We start from the raw sequence: 27237 nt of genomic DNA, 5'->3' as shown, positions 1-27237 counted from the left end.
TTCTGTACTGTGGCTTGTCATGGTCATGTGACCTCTGAGCCATGTGGCCTCTGATGCCGTTCCTTTATGAATAAAAGGTTCAGGTAGAAGCCATTTTATCCACCACATGGGACATGATGTCAGGAATGTGTAGCTGAAAGTGATTCTGATTTCTGGAAGAGAGCCAGCTCCTGTAAGAAACAGCAAAGAATAATTAAAACTTCAGTCTGCAACTTTGTACAGGACTCCCAGGTGAGGTGAAGGTAACTGTCCTTGACATCAAGACAGCATTTGACTGAGTGTGGTATCAAGGAACCCAAGTAAAACTGGAGTCAATGGGAATCGGGGGAAAATTATCCGCTGGTTGGAGGTCTATCACCTCAGTTCCAGGACATCTCTGCAGGAGTTCCTCAGGATGGTGTCCTAGGCCCAACCTTCTTCAGCTGCTTCATCAATGACCTTCCTTCTATCATAAGGTCAGAAGTGGGGATAGTTGCTAATGCTTGTGCAAAGTTCAACACCATTCATGACTCCTCAGAGACTGAAACAGTCCATGTCCAAATGCAGCAAGACCTGGACAATATCTAGGCTTGGGCTGACAAGTGGCAAGTAACATTCGTGCCACACAAGTGCTAGGCAATGACCATCTCCAACAAGATAACCATCACCCCTTGGCATTCAATGGCATTACCATCGCTGAATCCCCCACTATCAACATCCTAGGGGCTTACCATTGACCAAAAACTGAACTGGACTAGCCTTAGAAATACCATAGCTACAAGACCAGGTTGGGAATCCTATGGTGAGTAACTCACCTCCTGACTCCCCAAAGCCTGTCCACCATCTACAAGGCACAAGTCAGGGGTGTGATGGAATACTTCCCACTTGCCTGGATTAGTGCAGCTCCAACAACGCTCAAGAAGCTTGACACCATCTAGGACAAAGCAGCCCACTTGATTGGCACCCCATCCACAAACATTCACTCCTTCCACTACCGGTGCACCATAGCAGCAGTGTGTATTATCTGCAAGATGCACTGCCAAAAGTCACCAAGGCTTCTCAAGCAGCACCTTCCAAACCCATGATTGCTACCATCTAGCAAAGACAAGGGCAGCAGACAGATGGGAACACAATCACCTGGAAGATTCTCTCCAAGCCACTCGCCATCCTGACTTGGAAATATATCGGCGTTGTCATGAAAATAATATATTTTTCATTATGTTATTGTGATTTATTGTAAAGTAGGTTTATAGGGTTGAGTAGAGATGATTCTGTCCATATGTGATTTAATTGAATTGGCATCAGCTAGACTGCAAGCTTGAAATTATCAAAAGGAGTTTGGTGTAGAAGGGTACTTGAAATGCTAATGAATAAATGAGGATGAGGTCTTATACAAGGTGTGAAGGAACTTTGCATTTTTTTTAGATAAATGAAGGAGTTATTTGGATTTCAAAGGAATGGTAGGATGTTCACAACTGGTAAGATAAGCAAGGCCAAGCAGTGTGTTTATTTTTCCCAAAAGGAAAAAGGTCACATTGGCAACATAAAATATTTTTATATCATGGGAAAATTAAATTTGCAAAGACATTTGGCACAATGGAATTTACAGATTAAAGAGAGAGAAAAATGTATATAAATGAAAGGCTATGTTGGGGGGCCATGTAAGATCTAATAGGAGTGTATGAAACAGCCTTGAAGAAGCCTCCAGCCATGTTTGCAAAAGTCTGCAAACGAAAGCTGGAGAAAAGCCTTTGGAATTCCACTGTCAAGAGGGTGCTGTGGTAACTTGCTGACTTGCTTTTTAAATTTAAAATTTATTTTGGACTGTTGCTTTAAAGGGGGTGTGTAGTTGGGAGTTAGGTTAATTAAGAATTTTAGGATTTGTTGTAGTGTTAAGTAACTGTAATCTTATGTATGTGCATGAAATATTTTCTTTTGTTAATAAATATTTTAATTTAAATTTTAAAATCTCTAAAGGTCTTAGTGGACTCATTACTTCCGAACTCAATGCACACATCTTCTCATAATAAATACAAATTGCAAAACTGTTGTGATAGCGTGGCCAACTTTCTCTTGTGGATTTGGTCTGCCTGTCACAAATCACCTGCCACGTCAAAACAATGTACTTTCACCGTTACTGGGACAAAATCTTGGAAAACCCTCCCTAACAGCACTGTCGGTGTACCTACACCACATGGACTGTAGTGGTTCAAGAAGGCAGCTCACCACTACCGTCTCAAGGGCAATTAGGGATGGACAATAAATGCTGGTTGAGCCAGCGATGCCCACATCCCATGAATGAACAAAACAAATGTCCAGCATGGGGAAAGCAGTGGTCTAGCTGCAAGAAGGTGAATTACTTTGCACACAAGCTTTTTGCTGTAAAGAAGAAAAATAAGCCTATAAAGATGGTTGCAAGATGTCGGCCAATGATTCTGATGAATTACTCTCACCCTAGAACATATTGGCACCGTCAAGTCTCAAGGTAAAAAATGGTTTGTGACTATTGGAATGATGACTGCGGATGGAGAGGATGAAGTTAATGTGAAGTATCAGATAGACACCAGTTCTACTTGCAACAGCATGAGGTTCATGAAATTGCTCAAGATAGTGACCCATAAATGAAGCCATTGAAGGTAAACTTGAGGCTATGTAATGGAACAAGGCTCACCCTAAGAGGACAAACTAAGCTGAGAGCCCACTGCAATGGAAAGTAAAAAGATCTACAGTTCAAAATATGGACACTAAGCAAAATCCCCTCGGCTCAGTTGAAACAAGTCAAAAGTTGGACTGGTGACCTTCCATGTACCAGAAGAGATTTACAGTGTTACGTATGTCACCGTGCCATTGACTGCTGAACAGGTCCTGATAAATTCCAAAAGATTTTTCACAGGTCTTGGATGTCTCCCTGGTGAATATTATCTTAAAGTAGATAAGAGTGTGAGACCAATTCAGTTTCTTCCGTGGAGAGTTCCAGCTGCCCTCAAGACCAGCCTGAAATACAAGATAGGGGAGCTTGAAAAGATGGCAGTAAACAAGAAAGTGACAACTGCTACAGACTGGACGAGCAGCCTGTTGGCAGTAAAAAAAACAACCTGGAAAGCTGAGAGTGTGCATAGATCCAATGGACCTCAGTAAAGCTTTGAAGCGATCTGACTACCTTCTGCCAAGCATTGAAGAAATTTTGCTGCTACCTGCCAAGGCAAAGGTCTTCACCACCCTAGATGCAAAGGATATGACAAGTGAAGTTGGATGAGAGAAGCAGTTTTCTGACTGTGTTCTGGATGCCATTTGGAAGATAGGTGGTTGTATATGCCATTTGGCATTTCCACTGCTCTAGAAGAGCATCAACAGGACAGCATGAGATAGTCAATGATCTTCCAGGAGCGGAAGCAATCTTGGATGATCTTCTAGTCTATGGATATGGAGATATGATGGAAGAATTCATCGCAGACCATGATCAGAATCTAGTGAGACTGCTAGAGAGAGTTCGCCGGATGAACCTAAAGCCGAACAAGAAAAAAATGCAACTGAAGATGGCTGAAGTCAAGCGTCGTCTGCTGACAGTGAAAATACTTTGCTCTGATCTTGATAAGGTATGAGCTGTAGCAGAGATGCAGCAGCCAACAGATGGAAAAGTTGTTCAATGATTTGTTGGATTTGTGAACTACCAAGCAAAGTTCATCCCTAATTTGTCATCAGAGTGTGAACCCCTACCTTGATAAGCTCACCGCAAAGGATGTTCAGTGGTATTTGGGGCAGAGAACCAGCAGCAACTTTCAGTCGCATCAAACAACTCATGATGACAACACTAGTCTTGAGGTATATGATGTCAATGACAAAGTCACCCTGCTGTGCAATGCCAACAAAACAGAACTTGGAGCAACCCTCATGCAGCAAGGACAACCAATTGTGTTTGTATCCAGAGTGTTAATGCAAACTGAACAATGCTATGCCCAGATTGAGAAAAAGAGTGCCTGGCTATTGTCTTTGCTTGTGAGCATTTTAATCAGTGTCTGTTTTGGGATAGACAAAGGGATGGTAGAGTCTGATCACATGCTGCTTCAAAGCATCTTTTTCAAACCACTTCTATCTGCTCCAAAGTGTCTGCAAAGGATGTTACTTCATCTGCAGAGATATCATTTGGAAGTGAAGTACAAGCATGGGAAGCAGATGTACATCACCAACATGTTGTTGAGAGAGGCACTTCCTTTGAAGGAAGTTGATGACGCTAGTACAGAGTGTGAAATCTTCCACATTCAACAAGAAGCAATGGCACCACATGCTCTGGAAGTCATCAACCCAACAGAGACACTGAATCTAAAAGACAATCAATTTGTTCAGATCAAGCAAACTACACAATGGGATGAAACTTTATCAAAATGTCCCAAATGGAAGTAGTGATGAAAGGATAGCCTGAAATCATAAAGGACACACCTGTTGCTATACGAGAGTACTGGGCATACAGAGATAAAGTGGTTACCCAAGATGGCATCTTGTACAATGGAACTAGAATCATTCTCCCTAAAGAGGTGAGAAAAGATTTGCAGAAGCACATCTACACAAGCCATCAAGGAATTGAGTCTATTCTGAGGAAGGCAAGAGAAGTGGACAAACATGAGCAGTGAGATTAAGGACCATATCAATCACTGCAGGGCTTATAATGAACATCAAGCTAAGCAAGCTGAAGAGTCGCTCATGACATCCCAGGCATACCATGGATGAACCATGGAATAGACCTCTTCACTCCCTTTGGAACTGACTATCATGTTACCGTCGACTATAGACTACTGGGAGTCAGATAAGCTGATGTCAACAGCTGCCATTGAGATCATAGAATGCCTGAAAGCACACTTCAGTCGTCATGGCATTCCTAACGGTGTGATGAGCAACAATGAACCTCAGTTCACGAGTGAAGAATTTAGACACTTTCTGAATGATTGAGGAATTCAGCACAATACATCATCCCCACAATGCCCCACCCACCCCCAGTCAAATGAAAAGGCTGAGGCAGCAATGAAAATTGCCAAATGGATTTTAAAAAAATGTATATCCAGCACAAATGTGCACAAGGTGATCTTAGGGTGGAGAAACATATCTGCTGAAGACATGGAAAGTAGTCCAGCCTAGTGACTAAAATCACTTTGCACTCAAACAACTCTTCCAATAGCAAAAATACAATTGAAGTCCAAAGTGATAACAGGAATGAGTGACAAAATCAAAGTGAAATGACAGAAAGCCTAATTTCATTTTGATAAAGTTGCCAAATCATTGCCAGAGTTGAAGAGCCAGTCAGAATGCAAACATTCAAGGTACGCAACAAAAGTCAGCCCACTTGGCAACTTGGAACCTGTTTAAAGTAGTTGTCATCTTGATTATACACAGTGAAAATGAATGACCAGCTATACCGTCGCAACTGCAGGCATACACGTGCAACCGGAGAATCTGCTTCTTCACAGCAAACAGCTGAAGAGGAAGAATTGATTTCGCCAACTGATCAGGGAACGGAACAGCCATCAGTCCCAGAGGTTAACTGCTCCCCAACAAATGCAATGGATCAGCAGAAACTCTCACCACAGCAATGACATTTCTCGAAAAGGCAAAGCCACCCCATGAACCAGCAGGCACCAGACGAACAACCGATGATAACCTGCATGGATACCATTAGAAAACTTGAATGCTTTAAAGATTATGTGTGCAATGCGTTTGTAGAGACAGACAAAAGTGAGACAGACTAGAATGAACAGTTTTCTGTTCACGCATGATGACTTTCTTTATTAACTGTGTCTGTGGGTAATTTGCAACTGAAAATGAAAGTGCATGAAATGTGTTATTTTTATTTTCATGAGAAGCGGGTTGAGTGGACAGTTGCCTGTTGTTTACTAAGGCTTGTCATAACGAAGTGACCTCTGAGTCATGTGATCTCTGATGCCATTCCTTTGTGAATAAAGGACTGAGGAAGAAGCCATTTTATCTATCACATGGAACACCCATCAGCCACTTTAAAATATTTACTCATTCCAACACTGGCACGCCATGGCTATAGTGCATACTATCTACAAGATACACTGCAGCAGTTTGCTAATGCTTCTTCGACAGCACCTCCCAAACCTGTGAATTCTACTACCTAAAAGAATAAGGACAGATACTTGGAAAAACCATCACCACCTCCGAGTTCCTGTTCAAATGCCACCATACTGACCTGGAAATATATTATCATTCCTTCATCATCACTGATTAAAATCCTGGAACTTGCTCCCTAAAAGAGTGGACTGGAGTAGTTTAAGTAGGCAGCTCACCACCTTCTCAAGGGCAATTGAGAATGGACAATAAATATTGCCAGCAATACATATCCCTCGAATGAATAAATAATTTAAATAACCTCAGACCACAATGGTGTTTCAGCACTTCACTGAAAAGTCAGCTTAGATTTTGCACTCAAGACCTGGATTGCAGCTTGAACCCATGATCTACACAGATGATACCACTGTGCCAAACTGATACAACATTTTCAGCAAACTTATGGCAGCAAACCAGGAGTGTGGCTCCAAAGTAAATCCAGGTCAAAATTGACAGAAAGTATAAATTATCATAAAAGATCAATTTGATGTTACTTTGCATTATAATACCTGTTAGATTCATAGCTTCTTTGAACAAAATGGAGTCTATTTCCCTTGATTTATTATTACCAAACAGAAGAATATTCACCCCAATATTCAAAAATATGACCACATACATATCAAATGACTTTGAAGATGGATTTAATTTTGTTCTAGGTATGTACATTGGGAGCATTTGAATCGAGTTTGAAAGCTGTGAGGGAGGACATCCACATCCTCCTTTGGTAATAATGCTGCATTAATGCATTACAGCAGGCCAAATCTTCTTCAGTCCTGTTTGGGGAAAGCTGGGGAGGAGGAAGCATTAATTCATGCACAAAAGGCACATATTGTTAACATAGATGAATCCTTTTAATCCAAGGTTGCTTATGTAAAACAATCAGGTAATTTGAACTGAAACCTTGCAAAAACAACTCACGCTAAAGCTGCACCGACCTAAAATCTGTTTTTAATTTCAGCCTTTTAATTTGAATTATTGGTTGGTGTGAATTTGAATTTCTATTTCCACAGGTTCCGAACTAGCTAGAGCAGCTAAGCTTCCTGGTTTATCCAACCATATGCTGCTGGAAGAGATAAATCAACTTGCTGAAAAATTTGGAAACAACCTCATTTCCACATTGTGCAGTTCAAAAAGCATCATACAATCTAATCTAATCCAGCTCTACACATGTGAAAGCAAGTGCTGTTCTCATAGAAAGCATTGGTGAGTAGGTGAATGATAAAATTATAAAATTCAATCCCATTACAAACCCAAAAGCATTTTTAATACTCAAATAGCAGATTTACTAAAGGCTACGCTCCACCAGGATGCTTAATTTCAATGAAAAGCTTTGGATGAGTGAAAAGCCAAGTATGAAATAACAGTCATGTTTTGACTGTGGAAAAGGATGATCCTGGTGACTGAGAATTCCACCCCTTCCCCCCCATCCAATATTTTTATGATGCTGTTACTCTACCTTAACTTCCAAACAGAGAATGGAAAACATTACCACATGGAGAGGTTGAGGTGAAAAGCATAGATGCTCTTTAGGGCAAACTACTCAAGGACATAAGGGAAAAAGGAATGGAAAGATCGGGTGTAATGAAGTAAGGCAGAGGAGGCTTTTGTGGAGCAAAAGCACCGGCATAGACTTCTTGGGCTGTACGACCCATTTCTATGCTGTAAGTTCCATGTGATATTATATAACATGCATGGTCCTTTTGAACATTGACTACATCACTTTGATTGAAGCATGACATTGCACAGCAGAAAAGATTCTTGATAATTTACAGCTGTGGGGATCCTGTAACTTCATTCATCCAACAGAGAAATCAACTCATGTGATGCCATCAAGGATCCTGCACAAGCACCAACCCCCAAATCTGAAGCACTGTACCTCTTTGAGCAAGCATACTTTGTTGCAAATGCCAGTCAAGCATAAGGTATCAATATACTACTGGTGTTGATAAGCAAGTCTTGGTATGCAGATTGCTAACTGACACTGATATAGCTGCTACTTTGTGGGAGAATGCTGCTACTATTGGGTGTGGCTAAGGAAAAGAAACTAAACCAGTAGATCCAGCAAGGAGACAGTGATAAAGCATCCCCAAGATCATGGAATCCAATTTTACACAAGAACACAAGAAATAGGAGGAGTAGACCACATGGCCCTTCGAGCCTGCTCCACCACTCAATACAATCATGACTGATCTTGGGCTTCAATTCTACTTTCCTGCCCATTCCCCATATCCCTTGATTCTCTGACAGATTTCTGTCTATCCCAGGCTTAAACATATTCAGCGATACAATATCCACAACCCTCTGGGGCAGAGAATTCCAAAGATTCACAACCCTTTGAGTGAAGTAATTTCTCCTCATCTCAGTCCTAAGTGACAGCCCCTTATCCTGAGACTGTGCCCCCATGTTTTAGATTCCCTGACCAGTGGAAACAATCACTCAGCATCCACCCTATTAAGACCCTTCAGAACCTTGTACGTTGTCTCTCATTCTTCTAAACTCCAGAGAAAATGGACCCAATTTGCTCAGCTTCTAACCAGAGGACAACCCTCCTGTCCCAGGGACCAATTTAGTGAAACAAAAACAAAAATAGCTGGAAAAACTCAGCAGGTCTGACAGCATCTGCGGAGAGGAATACAGTTAACGTTTCTTGTCCATATGACTCTTCATCAGGATCTTAGGCCAGAATGTTCCCCTCGGCGATTTGGGGGCGGGGCCCGCTCGCCGAGGGGAAAATGACGTGGGATGACGTTGGGAGGAACCTCCGACGTCATCCCGGTCCATGTAAATCTTAAGTGTCTGCACCAGCGCTCCAAATCAGCATTATGCCCTAGTGCCATTGCCCTGCATTTTCCCTGTACCCCTGCACCTTGTTTCTATTCAAATAGGCATCTAATGCCCTCTTGAATGCCTCAATTGAACCTGACTGATTCGTCCGGACTGACCATGTAAAAGTTCCGGGCTAAATGCTGGTGAGGCAGGCACAGGTGTTGGGTACTGGAAAGTCTGTCAGTTGTCCTTAAAATAATGTAGTTTTCTTTATTTTCAAAATTTGGAGTACAATGGCAATGTTGTGCATTCATCACTGAAGTTTAAGACAGTGAGTATGGTTATTTAGAGAGGAACTCCCAGGAAATAAAATCATATTACATATTTTTATAGGGCTAAAGTTTGAAATGGAACCTCAATAATATGTCCTCCTGTGTTTAAAGTGCTGCTTATTATATAATTGGTGTCCAGTTGAGTCACAGACATTGTCACGAGGCCATGCCCATTTAACTAAAATATGACTTTTCAAATTTTCAACTGTTCGGAAATTTTGCGGAGACAACAAACAACTTAAAAACCACCTTCCAAGGTGAAGGTGAAAAACAAACAAGTCAACCTGGGGGAGTGCAAAGACAGAGACACTTCCTATTATTCAGAGACCCATTGAAACTCATCAATGTCTGAGTAAGAGACATTAATATGCAAAGCCACCTTTAACACCTCTTTACCTTTTGTCTGTGACATCTTTTGGTTATCTCCACCTATCACTGGCTCTACTTCTCCCACCTCCCCTTAAACCAGCTTATATTTCACCTCTCTTCTATCTTTACTTAGCTCTGTTGAAGGGTCAGTGGATTCGAAATGTTAACTGTGCTCCTATCCGCAGATGCTGCTAGACCTGCTGAGTTTTTCCAGGTATTTTTGTTTTTGTTTCGGATTTCCAGCATCTGCAGTTTTTTGCTTTTATATATGCAACGTGCTGGATATTGAAACAATGGCTGCCACACAGACCCACCCAAAAGCCCTTGGGAATACACAACAAGTGAAGTATAACAGGCCAGGCTGCAGCCACTGCAGAGAGATTGCAAAAAAGACTTCAGCAGAGGAAATAGGCTGAAAGCACTCCCTCTCTCCCACTCTCTTTTGGAACAGGTGTTTAACCAGTTCGGAAGCCAATGTTACTAGAAAGCTACCAGCGAACCGAGATCTCATAGTAATTTCAACATCTTCTACATCTGACTGTTTCCAAGAAACCAGCTCATCCAAATCAGCTGCAATGTTTAAATATATACACCCCAAGGACAATCAAAGGACACTTAACCATATATTGACTCCAATTTCCCTTATTTTTGATTCCTGTGTGTGAGGGACGTAGTGTTATTATTATTTTTTCTCTCGAGTTTAGCAGTTAATAACGTTTCTCTTTCTTTTACTCGAAAACCTTGTTTGATTGGCTCCTTATTGCTCACTACTTCAAGGGTTAAATACATTCTGATTTGGAAAAGGCATATCCTAATGAAAACAAAATTTAAATCTTTTTTGTGACCGACAGAGGAGGCTGAATAGAGGTGAGCTAATTCACTCCTTCTCACTAGGTCATAACAACATTGATGAGGAAGGGTACAAGTTATGGTGCTGGATAGTGAAACTAGCTTGATGGTAGATTAGTCAAACATATACAGTGGATAAATAAGAATTAGTTGCTAGCTGCTGTACCTGAGAGAAAAATTAAGCAACAGCATCTGTAGTTTATGCCACCATACACAAGGGATTAAGAAAAGTATTTATAGGTATTAAACCTCTAACTACACAAAACATTTTTATATATGTGTAAGTGTAAGTTTCCTGTTTTTGCAAAGATCAGACTGATCAGGGTTGCATAATGAATAATGATTAAATGTTCTGGACATCAGAGATTTTGTGATAAACACTCGTAGGAAATGGAGGAGTAGAATCCATGATCAAGTTGATTCTGTGGGTGTTTGAAAAGATCATGCTTGATAGGTCAAATCATTTCTTCCTTGTTAATGCTTTTGCTTATTCAATCTCAATGCTAATTGAGTTATACGATCGACATGGCAGCTATATATTTTGCTGTTATACTTCATATTACTCATTAATATTAACTACTTTCATTTTTCATGCTTAAGAATACAGACATAACCATGAATCTTGCACGAAGCAGGATGCCTGTAATTGATTTACAGAAGCTTTTTTTCCAGCTATTGATTATGGTTTTAGAATTTTCTCAACAACTGAAACAGTTCTATTTGTCAAAAGTGCTTTGAACCACCCTCTGCACCCCCAGCCCCATCCCCAGTGGACTAATGTTGATTAAACAATTTGGAGTTTCATTGTGCAAATCAAAAGTTGACATTCCTCTGTGAAGTGAGCTAAAAAAGTAGACTTTTGTATAGAGCGGTGGAATGTCAAGAGAATATAGTGAGGAATTAATTATTCATGCTTTGGCCATTTCTAGAAATGTGTTAGTAATACTGCCAGAAAGTTGGAAAAAGGCCGGTTTGTTAAAGACCAAGATATAAACAACTGGTACAGCGTTTAACAGCAATAAAGAAACAGTGAAAGGGGGCTACTTTATGAAGTTTGAGACCAAGCATAAGTGAAGATTTCTGACACTGAGATTTATGAGTAAAGGAGAGCAATTAGTCCATGAGTTTTCTGCAAGAGGCCATGGAAACAGAAGGTATGCTATGCTCGGCGAAAAGGTCAGGGCTATTTGTGCATGCAATGAAGGCTCAGGTGTTGCCCTCAACATTAGGCCTGCTGCACAGGAGGTAGCTACCGGAGCATTAATGAAGAGAAAATCCTAAGGAGTCGGAGGATCATTAGAAAAGTAATAACAGATAGACATGGTGCACAAAATTAGCAGGGGCACCCAACCAGCCACAAAAGGTCACCACTGTCATCCACCTGTCATGATTTTCAACGGCTTTATCATGTACCATTGCATTTATAAGACAATTGAAGCTCTGTATTGATATGCATCCCGCTACATACAGCTCATTAAGAATCAGTGGCAGACCAGCCACTGAAAGCAGAGATAATGCAACATCAATTTATTTCAGTGAGATCTGCAACTGGATATTATTTTCTTTAGGACACACTTGCAATCACAGAACTGATATTTGCCATTACTTTTACTTTTCCTGTTCATTGCGCATTGTGCTTGGCTTTTGGGCAACTGGGCTCTGATTCTATGCAGCTAGTTTCCCCCGAAAAAATATGCTGATGTTGGTTGAGGGATAAATATTGGCCAGGACACAGGGAAGAATTCACTTTTATGAAATGTAGGATCTTTTACATCCAACTGAGAAGGTATATGAAGTTTCAGTTTAATGTTTCATCAGGACAACGCCTCTGACAGTGCGGTATTCCCTCAGCACTGCAATGCTCTGATTAGCAGTCTAGATTTTATGCTCAAGCCTCAGGGGACTTGAAATCACATTCTTCTGTCCCAGGGGCAAAAGTGCTACTAACTGAGTCATACTGACACCATGTTGGGCACAGCAAACAACCACTAAGTGGGACATATTCAAGAGCAGGGTCATGCAACCTGTGCAATTACATGGGACGCCATGCTTTGATTAGCCAGCACACATGCCTGCTCTCAGCATAGGTTAACTTGATATCATTGACAGATGAGAGAGAGAAAAAGTGTGGGAGAGAAGCATTGATTACAACAAATATTTCCTGATCAGTGCAAATTATGTATCTGCGACAAGAGCGCTGTGAGTGTGCGTGAACATCAGTGCTTGAAGAGTCTGGCAGGTTCTTCCTGTATTTAATAAACTGTAGGGGCAGAATTTTCTGCCTGTCGGGTGGGCGGGCCCGACCCAATCTCTGGCGGGCAGTGAGCCGATCCCCGCCAGAGAAGTGGGCCGCACCGCCATTTTACGTGGGTGGACCAATTAAGGCCTGCCCAGTGTGATGTCCGGCGGGAAGCGCTGTGCGCTCCCAGTGCCGGCGGGGGGGAGCCCCCAAAAGCGAGAGTGTGCTCTTTCACGCATGCGCACAAAAGAGCGCACATCTACCTGACGCTAAGTGCTGCCCCAGGGAGATCACTTCCACTTTGAAAAAGATTAAAAATAGAAAAAAAAAATTCCCTAAAATGTCCCCCTCATGTGACAATGTCACATGAGATGGGACATGTTAATAATTTACACTATAACTTTATTAAACTTTTAAAAACCCTGCATGAAACCTCATCCCTCATCGGTGGATGAGGCTTCATGTTTTTTCTATTTGTCGCCGGGGCTCCTGGTCTGCCTGCCAACCTTAAGGTTGGACGAGCAAGTCCTTTAATTGTTTAAATGATCCTGTCAATGGCCTCAATTGGCCATTGACAGGTCGGCGGGCCCGCAGCTGATTTTGCTGCGCCCCCGCCTACCGGAAAATTTAAATGGGGTGGGGTGATGTCGGGGGTTCCGCCCAGCGTCATCCCACGTCGTTTTACGCGTTGGCGAGCGGGCCCCGCCCCCAGCTCGCTGACAGTAAAATTCTGCGCTAGGTGTCTTAAATGGAACCTTTGCCAAGAGGCCCCACAAGGCAAACAAGCCCTGCTCAGAGCAAGGCCACTGAGCTCCTTCATATCTATCATGGTTTTAAAAGCACCCTTGAAGACTCCTATAGTTCTCTCAATGGCAATTGTTGCACAGGATCTGCCTCAATGTTGCAATGTAGTGCCTCTCAGTTGCTGTTCTCACATCTCATAAAGGGCTCATAATCCACGGCAGCAAGAGCTTGACCTGGTCATTCATAGGCTATCCAGTTACCTAACTATTTTCTTCTGAGGTTAAGGAGGATGCAATTCCTGAAGAGAAAAAAATTATAGCAACCTCCAATGAATCTGCCAATGATGTGCAGACTTCTTTGCATTTTGTCACAACAACGATTTGTACTTAGATAGCAACTTTAACTTAATAAAATGTCCCAAGGCATTTCTGAGAGGCATTACAAAACAAAATGTGACACCAAGCCACATTAGGTGATAATTAGGCAGATGACCAAAAAGGTAGGTTTTAAGACCATCTTAAAGCGGAAGAGTAAGGTAGAGAGACAGAGAGGTTTAGTGATGGAATTACAGAGCTTAGGGCCTAGGCAGCTAAGCGAACAGCCCCCATTGTGGATGTTCAAGAGGCCAGGATCAGAGGAGCACAGGTAGTTTGGAGAATTTTGGGGCTGGAGGGTATTACAGAAAATAGGGAAACACAAGGCCTTGGAGGGATTTGAAAATAAGAATGATAATTTTAAAATCGAAGTGCTGCTTATGGAGTTAGTGTAGATCAGTGAGATGGGGGTGAGGGGAGAGTAAAATTTGGCGTAAGCTAGAACATAGGGAGCAGAGTTTTGAATTATTTCAAGTCTAATGAGCGTAAAGTGAGGGAAGCCAAGCAGAAGTGTGTTAAAATAGTGAAGTTTGGAGGGAACAAATGCATGGGTGTGTGTTTCAGCAACTAGAAGAGTTGAGGTGTAGTGAAGCCCGGAAATATTACAGAGGTGGAAATAGGTGGTCTTAGCAATGGCGAAAGTATGTGATTGAAAACTCATCTCAGGGTCAAATATGACATTCAGGTTGCAAATAGTCTGACTCAGCCTCAGACAGTTGCCAGGGAGGGGATAGAATCAGTGACGAAAGAATAGAGTTTGTGGCGAGGGCTAAAATAATGGCTGTGGTCTTCCCAACATGGGAATTTCCACTTATCCAGTACTGGATATCATGTAAGCCATCTGGACTGCTTAGAGACAGTGCAGGAGTTGAGAGAGGTGGTGGGTAGGTAATGCTGGATGTTGTCAGGGTACACGAGGGAGTTGATGTGTTTTCTGATGATGTAATTGAGGGACAGCACGTAGGTGAGAAATAGGATGGAGCCAAGGATAGATCCTTGGGGGACACCAGAGGTAACTGTATGGGAGTGGGAAGAGAAGCCATTAATGGCGATTCTTTGACTACAATTGGATAGATGAAGAATAGAACCAGGCAAGTGCAGTCCCACCCAGCTTGACAATGGTGGAGAACTGTTGGAGGACAATGGTGTGAGCAGCTTTGTCAAAGGCTGCAGACAGGCTGAGAAGGATGAGGAGGGAAAATATGCCTTTGCTGCAGTCACCTAGGATGCCATTTGTGACTTTGATAAAAAATGCTTTGGTATTGCAGCAGGGGTGGAAACTCAATTGGGGGGATTCAAACATGGAGGTCCAGGAAAGGTGGCAATGGATTTGCAAGCCAACAACATGTCTGAGGACATTGGAGAGGAAGGGGAGGTTGGAGATGGGGTGGTAGTTTGCAAGAACGGAGGGATGATTTTTTCAGGAGAGGAATGTTGTTGCCAGATTTGAAGGAGAGAGAAAAAACCTGAGGAGAGAGAACTGTAAACAATGTCGACAAATATGGGAGACAGGAAGGAAAGTTGGGTGGTCAGTAGTTTAATGAGAATAGGGTCAAGAGAGCAGGAAGTGAGTCTCATGGACAAGGTGAGTCACACATGAGCTGTCCATTCAGCAAGGTTCCTGTTAAGGAGGTTTGATGAATTCACTGTGGAAATTTGCAATATCGGACTTTGCTAGAAAACACAGAAACATGATAATATTGCAAAGCTCTATAATGCTGTGACTTGACAGTCATGGGAAGTAAATGTCTTAGTGTCTCCTCAGTTGTCCTAAAAATGATGCCAGTAGCCTGGCAAATGGATGTTGGGTTGTTAGCATGTGTCTGCTTGACATGAGCTGGTGGAATTAAAGTTGTGTACCACGGTAACTTTTACTGCCACAGCAGTCCAGGTAGACATTCTTGGATGTAGGTCTTCAGGCAGGTGGTAGAGCCCTCTAGAGGCCGACTCTGTCACATGAGCAGGGGCATGTTATTAATTAAATTTTTAAACTGTTATTTTTATTTGCTTTTGGAAACCTCTTCCCACCCGTGGATGAGGTTTCCAAAAAAATGCAAAGACCACTTGGCCTTTTTGCCTACCCACCAACTGTTAGGTTGGACGGGAAGCGAAAAATTTAGTTAATTGATTATTTAATGGCCTGAACAGGCCTTTAATTGTCGGCAGACAGGCTGCCGACTCTGGCCCGCGCCCGCCGACCGAACTATCGCATGACTGCGCATTGACATCAACGCATGTCATTGCACGCTCGAGTGGGTCAGGCATACACCATGCTTGCCAAGTGAAACATTCTGCACAAGTCTGACTACCTGCTTAGCTCACTCATGGAGCCATTGGGTTCTCAGCTTCCTGATGTGGCAACATGTCTGTTACCGCCATGAAGCAAATGGCAGCTCATCTAAATTATGCTGATAAGGCAAGAACCTAAAAATCCATTCCCAATTAAAGTTACAAAGTTCTAGGTTCAAGTCCCACTCCAGGACTTGAGCACAAAAGACAAGGCTGGCGCTGCAATGCAATACTGAGTGAGTACTGCACTGGCGGAGGTGCCATTTTTTGGTTGAGATGTAAAACTGAGGCCCTGTCTGCCCTCTCAGGTGGACTAAATGTTGCCCCAGCACTATTTCAAAGAAGAGCAGGGACATTATCCCCAGTGTCTTCCTCAATATTTATCTATCAATCAGCATGTCAAAAAACAGGTTATCTGGTCATAATCACATTGCTGTTTGTGGGGGCTTGTTGTATGCAGCTTGGTTGCCATGCTTCCTGCATTATAACAGTGAATACACTTCAAAAAGCTGTAAAGTGCTTTGGGATGTCCATTGGTCATTAAAGGCACTTTATCAATGCAAGCCATTCTTCTTCTAAAAATCACTCCCTGTGTATCTCAGTGCAAGTAGAAGTGGCAATAAAAGACATGGGAGTGATGATGAATTTTCACAAGACATTGGTTAGAACACAGTTGGACTACTGCACGCAGTTATCAGACCCCCATTACACAAGAGTGGTCACATAAAAGATTCAGTAGAATGACACAAGGGCTGAATGGTTCTAATCATCAGCAAGGGCTGAAAAAAATTGGAGACTGTCACTGCAACAGAAAAGGTTAAGGAAGAATCCAATGGATATTTGCAAACCTTTGAAAGGTTTCAATGGGAAAAATAGTGAAAAATTATTTCCAATAATTGGTATTTTGGTAATAAGGGGAAATAATAAACTCAGGATTAACATAAGAAGAAGAAAAGGTGGTTGGAAGTTTTTTTTTCCACAGAGAGTTATTAGAACATGAGGAGCTAGATTGTCCTATGCTGTCTTTGGGTGTGGGGGTCATGATTTGTTACCTGCCCGTGCCCATTGCCATGGAGGTAGGCAGCATGCAAATTTAGTATTTCCTTCCCATTTAAATGATTGCAGCGTGCAACACAGGCGGAAGTGTATTGCATAGCTAGCCGTATGTTTAACAGGAGGCCGAAGAGTGGGAGGTGAGATCTTGTGGTGCTGTGGGTAGTGTCCATGTCTCTGAGCCAGAAGCTCTGGGTTCAAGCCCCATTCCAGGACTTAATGACCATGGAAATCATGTTCATAACATAGCCAGACAGGTTAATTATCAACCTGTAAATTGTTCCACTTCACCTATGGCAGGTGGGAAGAACAGAAGAGTTTCTTGGTCAACCATGCTTGTGTGAAGTGGCACCCCTCAAGCTGCAGTCTCTGGCAACAGGCTAGGGACCTGTTCCAGGAAAAACTAGCTATGAAAAAAGCATAAGTGTGTGTGCTCCATCTGCTTCGTCTGCCTCATGTGGCATTAGTGGCAGGAAAACATCGAAGTCTAAGAGTGTGAGAGGCTAGCACGTGTTCCAGCTAGCCTTCAATTTGTAAAGGAAAGCTGCACTGGATAACAGAAAGCTGTTGCTGATTGATTTTAGTGCAAATCTGAACAGAGAAAATGAAGAATCAGGCCAGGGAGAAGGTTCACAGATGCGTCACTGGAGGCATTAGTGAATAGGCTTTGCGGAGGGACCAAGAGTTCCTCAAGGTAGAACTTCCAAACAGAATGAGAGCAGCTGGCATGGGAAGTTTTGCCTGAAGGTTGGCCCCAAGGACATGGCAGCAATACCAAAAGAAGTTTAATGACCTCAAAGATGTGGTCACGGTCAGTGAATTAGTCTTCACATCACATATTAAACATCAGCCTCTCATGCTGCTCAAGGCACTGCCATCACTCACTCAGCAGCACTGATTCATACTCCGTACTCATGCTTAACATTCACATACTCCACCTCATTCACACACACTTATCAATGATCCCAGTCTCACACCCACCTCTCACTGCCTCCACATACTTCCAGCTGTTCAGCTATGACAGGCACATCATCCAAAGTTACTTGCTGCAGGATTCCTAGCCTCTGACCTTTTCTTGTAGCCAGAGTATTTACATGGTTCAGTTTCTGGTCAATGGTAACCCCCAGGATGTTGATAGTGGGGGATTCAGCAATGGTAATGCCATTGAATTTCAAGAGGAGATGGTTAAATTCTTTCTTGTTGGAGATGGTAATTGCCTAACACTTGTGTGGCGCGAATGTTACTTGCCACTTATCAGTCCAAGCCTTAATATTATCCAAGTGATGCTGCATATGGACACAGACTGCTTCAGTGCCTGAGGAGTCATGGTCGATGCTGTGCAATCATCAATGAACATCTCCACTTCTGACCTTATGATGGAGGGAAGGTCATTCATGAAGTAGCTAAAGACGGTTGGGCTGAGGAAACTATCCTGAGGAACTCCTGCTGTGATGTCCTGGGACTGAGATGACTGACCTCCAACAAACATAACTACCTTCCTTTGTGCTAGGTATGACTCCAACCTGCAGAGAGTTTTCCTCCTGACTCCCATTGGCTCCAGTTTTGCTGGAGCTCCTTAATGCCACACTCGGTCAAATGCTGCCTTGATATCAAAGGCAGTTACTCTCACTTCCCCTGGAGTTCAGCTCATTTGTTCATGTTTAGACCAAGGCTGTGATGTGGTCAGGAGCTGAGTGGCCCTGGCGGAATGCAAACTGAGCATCAGTGAGCAGTTATTGCTGAGTAAGTACCACTTGATAGCACTGTTGCTAACCCCTTCCATCACTCTGCAGATGACCGAGAGTAGACCGGTGGGGCGGTAATTTGCCAAGGCGGGTTTGTCCTGATTTTTGTGGACAGGCTATACCTGGGCAATTTTCCACATTGCTGGCTAGATGCCAGTTTTGTAGCTGTACTGGAACAGCTTGGCTAGGGGCACGGTAGTTCCGAAGCACAAGTCTTCAATACTATTGCCAGAATATTGTCAGGGCCCATAGCCTTTGCAATATCCAGTGCCTTCAGCTGTTTCTTGATTGTGAAGTGAAACAAATTGACTGAAGACTGGCATCTGAGATGCTGGGGTCCTTCGGGGGAAGCTGAGATGGATCATCCACTCGGCACTTCTGGCTGGAGATCGTTGCAAATGCTTCAGCTTTCTCTTTTGCACTGATGTGCCGGACTCCTCCATCATTGAGGATTGGATATTTGTGGAGCGTCTTCCTCCTGTTAATTGTTTAATTGTCCACCACCATTCATGACTGGATGTGGCAGGGCTGCAGAGTTTATATCTGATCTGTAGGTTGTGGGGTCGCTTAGCACTGTCTATTGCATGCTGCTTACACTGTTTGGCATGCAAGTAGTCCTGTGTTGTAGCTTCACCAGGTTGAGGCCTCATTTTTAGGTTTGCCTGGTGGCATGCACTCCTGTACTCTTCATTGGCACTGGGTTGATCTCCCGGCTTGACAGTAATGATAGTGGGAGACGTTCAGGTCATGAGGTTACAGATTGTGTTTGAATAACAAACTCCTGCTGCTGATGGCCCACAGTGCCTCATGGATGCCCAGTTTTGAGTTGCTAGATCTGTTTGAAATCTATCCCATCTAACACATTGGCACTGCCACAGAACATGATGCAAGGTATCCTCAATGTGAAGGCAGGACTTTGTCTCCACAAGGTCTATGCGATGGTCACTCCTACCAATACTATCATGGACAGATGCATCTGTGACAGGTAGGTTGGTGAGGGGAAGGTCAAGTAGGTTTTTCCCTATTCTTGGTTCCCTCACCACCTGGCACAAACCCAGTCTTGCCTTGTCCTTCAGGACTTGGCCAGCTTGGTCAGTCATTGTGCCATTGAGACACTCTTGGTGATGGACATTGAAGTCCCCCACCCAGAATAAATTCTGTGTCCTTGCCGCCCTCAAGTGCTTCCTCCAGGTGGTGTTCAACATGGAGGAACACTGATTCAGCAGCTGAGTGGGAATAGTAGTTTCTAATCAGCAGGAGGTTTCCTTGCCCATATTTGACCTGATTCCACGAGAATTCATTGTGTCCAGAGTCAATGTTGAGGGCTCCCAGTGCAAATTCTTCCTGACTGTAAACTACTATGCTATCACCTCTGGTGGATCTGTCCTGTCGGAGGGTCAGGGCATACCCAGGGATGGTGATGGTGGGGTCTCAGACATTGTCTGTTAGGTATGATTAGAGGAGTATAACTATGTCAGGCTGTTGCTCGACTAGTCTGTGAGACAGCTCTCCCAAGTTTGGCACAAGGCTCCAGATGTTAGTAAGGACTTTGCAGGGATGGATGTGTCATTTCTGGTTGATGCCGGGTGGTCCATCTGGTTTCAATTCCTTGTTGAATTTTCTGTAGCTTTTGATTCAATTCTGTGGCTTGCTCAGTCATTTCAGAGGGCAGTGAAAAGTTAACTATATTGCTGTGGGTCTGGGGTCACATGTAGGCCAAAACAGGCAAGGTCTGATTTCCTTCCCTAAAGGACATTCGTGCAGCAAATGGGTTTTTATGACAACTGACAATGGTTTCATGTTCACCATTACTGAGACTAGCTTTTAATTCCAGATTTATTAATTGAATTTAAATTCCACCAGCTGATGTGGGATTTGAACCTGTATCCCCAGAGCATTAGTCCAGGCATCTGGATTGCTAGTCCAATGACATTATGCTTACAGCACCACTTCCTTCTTTACCCAAATAATGGTAAGAATGTGGAACTCGCTCCTGGAGGGAAATGGTTGAAGCGAATGCATTTAAGGGAAAACTAGACAAGCATATGAAGGAGAAGGGAATAGGGGGTTACACAGATAGATTTAGATGAGGAAAAATGGGAGGAGATTTGAGTGGAGCATAACACCGATATGGACTGGTTGGTCCATATTTCCTCTTTCTGCGCTGTATGGTAGAAAGATTATTGATAAGCAAGAGGGTGAAAGGTTATCGGGGGTAGGTGGGAATATGGAGTTGAGGTTACAATCAGATCAGCCATGACCTCATTGAATGGCGGAGCAGGCTCGAAAGACCGAATGCCCTACTCCGGCTACTAATTTGTATGTTCTTATGTCCAATGTAATCCTATGTAACGGCATCTGGTGTTGCCAAGACCATCATAAATGACACTTAGTTACTTTCTTATGCCCTTTCTCAACTCTCTCCTCACCCTCATTGATAAGTAGCATGAAGTGAGAGCTGCAGATGGCGTGACCACAAACCTTTTGTATTCCGCTCCATCCCCTTCCATACCAGCCCTTCCCTTCTACTTTGACATTTTCAGATACTCAAGTACCGTCTGCCCAGCTGCTGTACACCCAGGAGGAGCAGGGGGAGGAAACCCACACTAGTGATGAGGAAGCACTGTCACTTGATCTGACCCTCACAACCATCAGCTCAGATACTGGTACAAGAATATACCCAAGGAGCTTGTCTAGAGTCAGTATCTGCATATGGAAAGTCAATGAGGACATGTGGGCTGCATCGAGGCTGGGGCGAAAAGATAGTTTGTGTGCCAGTTCAATGGAGTGTACTGCTACAGTCAGATGAACTCTTTGATCGGTATCATACAGGAAAATGATAAGCATTACAGGCCTGTCAGGCAGCTTCCTGTTACTCTCAAGGAGCATGCAGCAGTCCAGGTCCAGCATGCCAGGGGACATCATGCTGCCAGGATTGTGATTGTTCACCAGTTTGATGTTCTTCTGATAGGTGCACTCTATTTGCATGTTTAAGAAATGAAACCCTCCTCAGTTCCTGCTTTGTTCCCTGGCATCATGGAGAAAGAAGGGCAGTGGGTGGAAGTCCGCAGCGCCATTGGCATGCAGTTTGTGGCACCCTGCACCATCGGGAATCCCGCTATCCTAGAGAAGTCATCCTGTTTCGCTTCCCGAGCAAGAAGCCAAGGTACTGTCCTCAGCTGGAATAGATGGACCTCTGTAACCTCCCAAATGCTCTAATGGATGGTGTACCAGGATATGTTAGAGGGGTGTCCCACTCCCACCTCGAAGACGATGGTGATTTTGACAGCCACTGGCAAGGCCATCCTCATCCTGGTGTGATGCTCCAGGTTGGGTTGGAGGTGGTGACAATTGAGGGACCACCCCCTTGCTGAACCTGAATTGCCTCCGGCACTGCTCCTGGGTCAGGCATAGGCAGAAGAGCCCCCAAAATACTTTTGGTGGCTAGACCTTTCTGTGAAAACCCCTCAATCAGCAATTTCTGTGCCCTCCCTGATTTCAAGCAACAGCTCTGGTAAAACACTTCCAAAAACACAGCCCAGTACTTCCACAAACTCAGCATAAGTAGAAGTAAGTCAAAAGTACCTCTGCTGCAACATGTTGTCTGGTCCTTTAAATAATGCAAGTGTGGAGACCCTTTTGCAACTGAATGCATGTCCTTTGGTGAGTGACAAGCAAAAATGTTGAATGGACTGGCTTGGCCCAAGTTTGGAAATAGAGCATCAAACCAGCTGATGAAGGGCTAGAAACGTCTTGGCAGTACCATCTCAGAGGTTTCTTGTGCATGAAGGGGACATCTGCATGAGCAGGCTTCCCAGCATGTCTTCAGGCATGCCTACACTATGAGTGCTACAGATTCGGATTTCATGCCCGGAATGCTTTACCATTGAGGCAGGACTACAGCACCACTTAAGAGGATTGAAGAAGTAGTATTTGCAAAGGAAAAATGTTGAAGGATATTGAGAAAGATTGTTAAAATGGGAGGAGAATTGATTGCTCCAGTTGAACAGTTAGCCCTGGCACAGGTGCAATGGAATGAATAGTCTCTGCTGTCATTTTATAATTTGATAAAAAACAATACTGGTCCTTCAAATATGCAATGCAACTCTCAGCTGCAGACCTGTTCAATAAAATGAAAGAATAAATATATTGTGCAGAATTTTCTGCCTGTAGGGCGGGCGGACCCGACCCAATCTCCGGCGGGTGGGGAGCCGATCCCCACCGGAGAAGTGGGCCCCGCCGCCATTTTACATGGGCGGGCCAATTAAGGCCCGCCCAGCGTGACGTCCGGTGGGAAGCGCTATCCGCTTCCTGTGTGGGCGGGGGGGATTCCCCAAAAGTGAGCGTGCGGTCTTTCGTGCGCATGTGCAGAAAAGAGAGCGCACATCTCCCTGAGACTAAGTGCTGCCTCAGGGAGATTGCCATGTCCCCCTCATGTGACAATGTCATATGAGATGGGACATGTTCATAATTTACATAATAACTTTATTAAACTTTTTAAAACCTTTCATGAAATCTCATCCCGCCGGTGGATGAGGTTTCATGTTTTACCTATATGCCGCCGGGGCTCTTGGCCTGCCCACCAACCTTAAGGTTGGACGGGCAGGTCCTTTAATTGTTTAAATGGCCCTGTCAATGGCCTCAATTGGTCATTGGCCATTGACAGGTCGGCGGGCCCGCAGCTGATTTTGCCTTCCTAAAAATTTAAATGAGGCGGGATGACAATGGGGGTTCTGCCCAACATCATCCCACGTCGTTTTACGCGTCGGCGAGCGGGCCCCGCCCCCCTGCTCGCCGACAGCAAAATTCTGCCCATTGACATGATGATTTGGAATAATTAATTTTGTCTTCATCATCATTCACACTCAAAGTATTTATGCAACCATTGTTATGACCCAACAGTTGGTAAAGCTGAGTTAAACTGTTATTGATTGCTATGTGAATGACATAACAAAATTATAGTTTCACTTTGTAATTAGGTGTAAAGTCATGTGTTAATCATGGCAGTTACAAAGAAAAAAGCGTTCAATATAACATATTAAAAAGTTATAGACATAAATATATATGTAAATTGGAAGATACATTGACCCCTATAATATTAGCATCTTTTTACCAAACAACTAGCCAGTGAAATAAATCAAATAAAAATGGTAATTTAACATTTTAAGTGTATAATTTTTGCCACCATTTTGGAAATTACAGTTCTCAGATCTTGTCTCAAATTATTAGGTGGAACGTGGGTTCCTTGGGGAAGAATATTCAGGATCAATACAAAAGCTTTCACAAAACCTTAAACTAGGACTCTATCTCAGTGAAGATGAATGCAAATTGTAATTAAGAGTCAGGTTTTCATCTCATTGTGTAGACTAGGGATTATGTGACCCTTCTGGTTCAAAAAGGTAACTGATAGTTTATTGACTAAATCAGTAATGCATGTAGTAAGTAATTAACTGTTGTGAGCTACTGCTTCTTCGTGAAATATATTATAAATTATTAAGATGGTGAACAAATTATATTGCACCACAATTAAATAGTGTTGTGTTGCTATCTTTGTTTTTGTAAATACAGTGGGTCAATTTTAAGACTACTACCCACAGCACACCACCAACCCCCCAACACTACCATGGTGGAAACCAGATGGATAAGCAATTAAAACCCTTGATTCACTGAGCCACCACCCTCTAACCAAAATGCTCGGCCCCTGCGATTTTAACTTAATTTTCTGAGCAAACGACAGGGATAACAGCAGTGGGGTCCTTCTTTACACTAGACTAGGACTCAACGGACACTTGAAGAATTTCACTTTCCCAGCTGACATTAACCAACTCAGTACAAAACAAAGATTGATACTGGGATCTATGTGGCTTTGCAGTACGTCAAGAGCTGGATTTTCATGGCCCCAAATGGGACTGAGATGGAGGCAGGACAAGGAAAAGATGATAGCCAGGTCCCGGGTTTGGAAGTCTCGCTCCATTCTCGACTGACTATTTCCATCGCACTGGAAGGTGGGTTGTGATCACTGGTTGATTACTGTTTAAAGTTGCTGGCAACATTTTTAAAGGTGGCTAATTCAGATCCCCCGCTATTGGGAGGGCCCCCGATTTGTGTCTGACGAATGAGGTCGTGAACTATGACCTGGAGGCAGAAAGAGTGTTGCTTGTTTTACAGCTCACTCAGAATTGCTGTAATCTAAGGTGTAGCTATGTTGCCCATTGTCAGAGTTGACAGGGCTTTGGATGGAGGAGTGCTGTTTTCCAATGGTTTATGCGATTACTTTTTTTTAAAAAAATGACACTTGTATAGGCATTTGAAGGGAATGCGAAGTGTTATTATAGGCCCAAAATTGAACAATTATGTTATGCCGTGGCAGATAATGTGCACCAGGCAGACCAAATCCATGAGAGAAACTTGGTCGTGCTATCAGAACTGTTTTGCAATTCGTATTTATTATGAGATGTGTACACTGAACTCAGAAGTAACGAGTCCACCAAGACCTTTAGGGATTTTTAAAAATTAAATTAAAATATTTATTAACAAAATAAATGATTTCAAGCACATGCATATGGCTACAATTATTTATTACCGTAACAAATCCTAAAACTCCTAATTGACCTCACTCCCAGTTACACATTCCCTTTAAGGCAACAGTCCAAAATATATTTTAGATTTGAAATGAAATCAGAAAGTTAACACAGTACCCACTTGAAAGTGGAATTCCAAATGGCTTTTCCCCAACTTCAGTCACGTCATATAGCAGACTTATGCACAAATGGCTGGAGGCTTCTTGAAGGCTGTTTCACACACACCCATTAGATCTTACATGGCCTTCCCCACATAGCCTTTCATTCTCCTTTATATATGTTTCTCTCTTTTTAATATGTAAAGTCTATTGTTTCATATATCTTTGAACCTGTATTAACTCCATAATATAAAAACTTTCATGTTGCCAATATTGTCAGTAACCTTTGGGAAAAATAAACACACAACTATGAAAGTTGTTATACTCCACCACACTTTGGTGAATGCATCAAGGGGGTGGGAGGAAAGAGTGGAATGGGGGGTGGGTCAAGGTGGGGATGAAGATGTTGAGGTCGGGACCATAAAACAGGTCTTCCATGTTTTACGTATTGTTCTGTGCCATTGATGCTCTCATGCATTAAGTTGGACCTCGAAACTGGGCCACATTTACATTGGTCCACCTCTGACTCTGGGCCCGTTTCTGCCTCTGGAGACGATGGGCCCATGTCCAGCCCGTGTCTGCCTCGCCTACACGAAAATAGGGCAGGCCTACTCTGTCCTCAGGACAGAAACAGGATTGCGGGGTCAGGAAAATTCCTGATTACCAAATCTTAACCACAAAAATCCAGGCCCAAGTGTGCATTTTTCTGCTATTTGCTTAATATAATATAATTAAACATCAGTCCGAGCTCTTCTGATTTTGCTAAGTAAATTAATATTATTTAGAGTGACGCTCCTTGCACGTTATATATTTTAGTAAAATGTTTCAGATAATCTGACAGTTTACAAGGATTGCTGAAACAATGTATTTCAATGCAGATATTACTTGGCAATGTTATTTGCAGATTCTGAGTATTTAAAGTCGCTTTTAACATTTTAAATTTATGATAGCAATCAATAGTCAACTTTGGTAATATCATGTTTGACAAAGATTTAGAGTGTCTATATATCCTGTAGATTAATGTGTACTATCTGTACAATCAACAATGCTGAGTCCATTACACCAGTGCATGATAATGTGTGTTGTAATTAATAGTTGTGCTCGCTTCGGCAGCACATATACTAAAATTGGAACGATACAGAGAAGATTAGCATGGCCCCTGCGCAAGGATGACATGCAAATTCGTAATTAATAGTTAAATTATGGTTTCACCATCCAACAAGAATTGGAGATATCTAGAAATATAATTTACTCTGTAAAAATCAATCATACCATTGTATTTCTATCTCTACAGTGCTTCCATATTTTTTTATCAGATTATTGCCTCCTCACTACTGTACAAACTTTAATAAAGGAATTTTTCACAAACATTCCTCCTCATCCTTCAGGTACCATGTCCTAACAGGGCATTGGCAACCATGCATTTCCATTGCATTGGTTCATGGCTATGCTTGGCTAAGTACAGCAGCCATTTGCCATTGCCTTCTGCATTAGGAAACTCCCCTGCTATAAAGTATATTTTTACAAAAAAAAAAAAAAAAAAAATTAGGAAACTCCCCTGCTCTTACTGCCTGCCATCGGGTATATTTGAAGGTTTACAGCTGATAATCAACCTATTTGGCCATGTTACTGACACACCTTCCATGGCCATTAAGTCTGAAGTGGGACATGAACCTGGAGCTTCTGGCCCAGGAGTAGG

At 42.9% G+C, this 27237-nt stretch overlaps 1 protein-coding gene and 1 non-coding gene across 2 annotated transcripts in view; one reads left to right on the top strand and one right to left on the bottom strand.

The window, feature by feature from the left end:
• csmd3b (CUB and Sushi multiple domains 3b) overlaps positions 1-27237 on the bottom strand; it is a 2128577-nt gene that overhangs the window by 1288687 nt on the left and 812653 nt on the right. The gene's annotated exons all lie outside the window — the stretch shown is intronic.
• LOC144680130 (U6 spliceosomal RNA) lies at positions 26636-26742 on the top strand. The gene has a single exon (XR_013576497.1). It is a non-coding gene; the product is annotated as a U6 spliceosomal RNA (small nuclear RNA).

Source organism: Cetorhinus maximus, chromosome 4, assembly GCF_964194155.1.
Source record: "Cetorhinus maximus chromosome 4, sCetMax3.hap1.1, whole genome shotgun sequence".
NCBI lineage: Eukaryota > Metazoa > Chordata > Chondrichthyes > Lamniformes > Cetorhinidae > Cetorhinus > Cetorhinus maximus.
The sequence above is the reverse complement of the archived record's forward strand: the minus strand, read 5'-3'. Positions and strand labels throughout refer to the sequence as shown.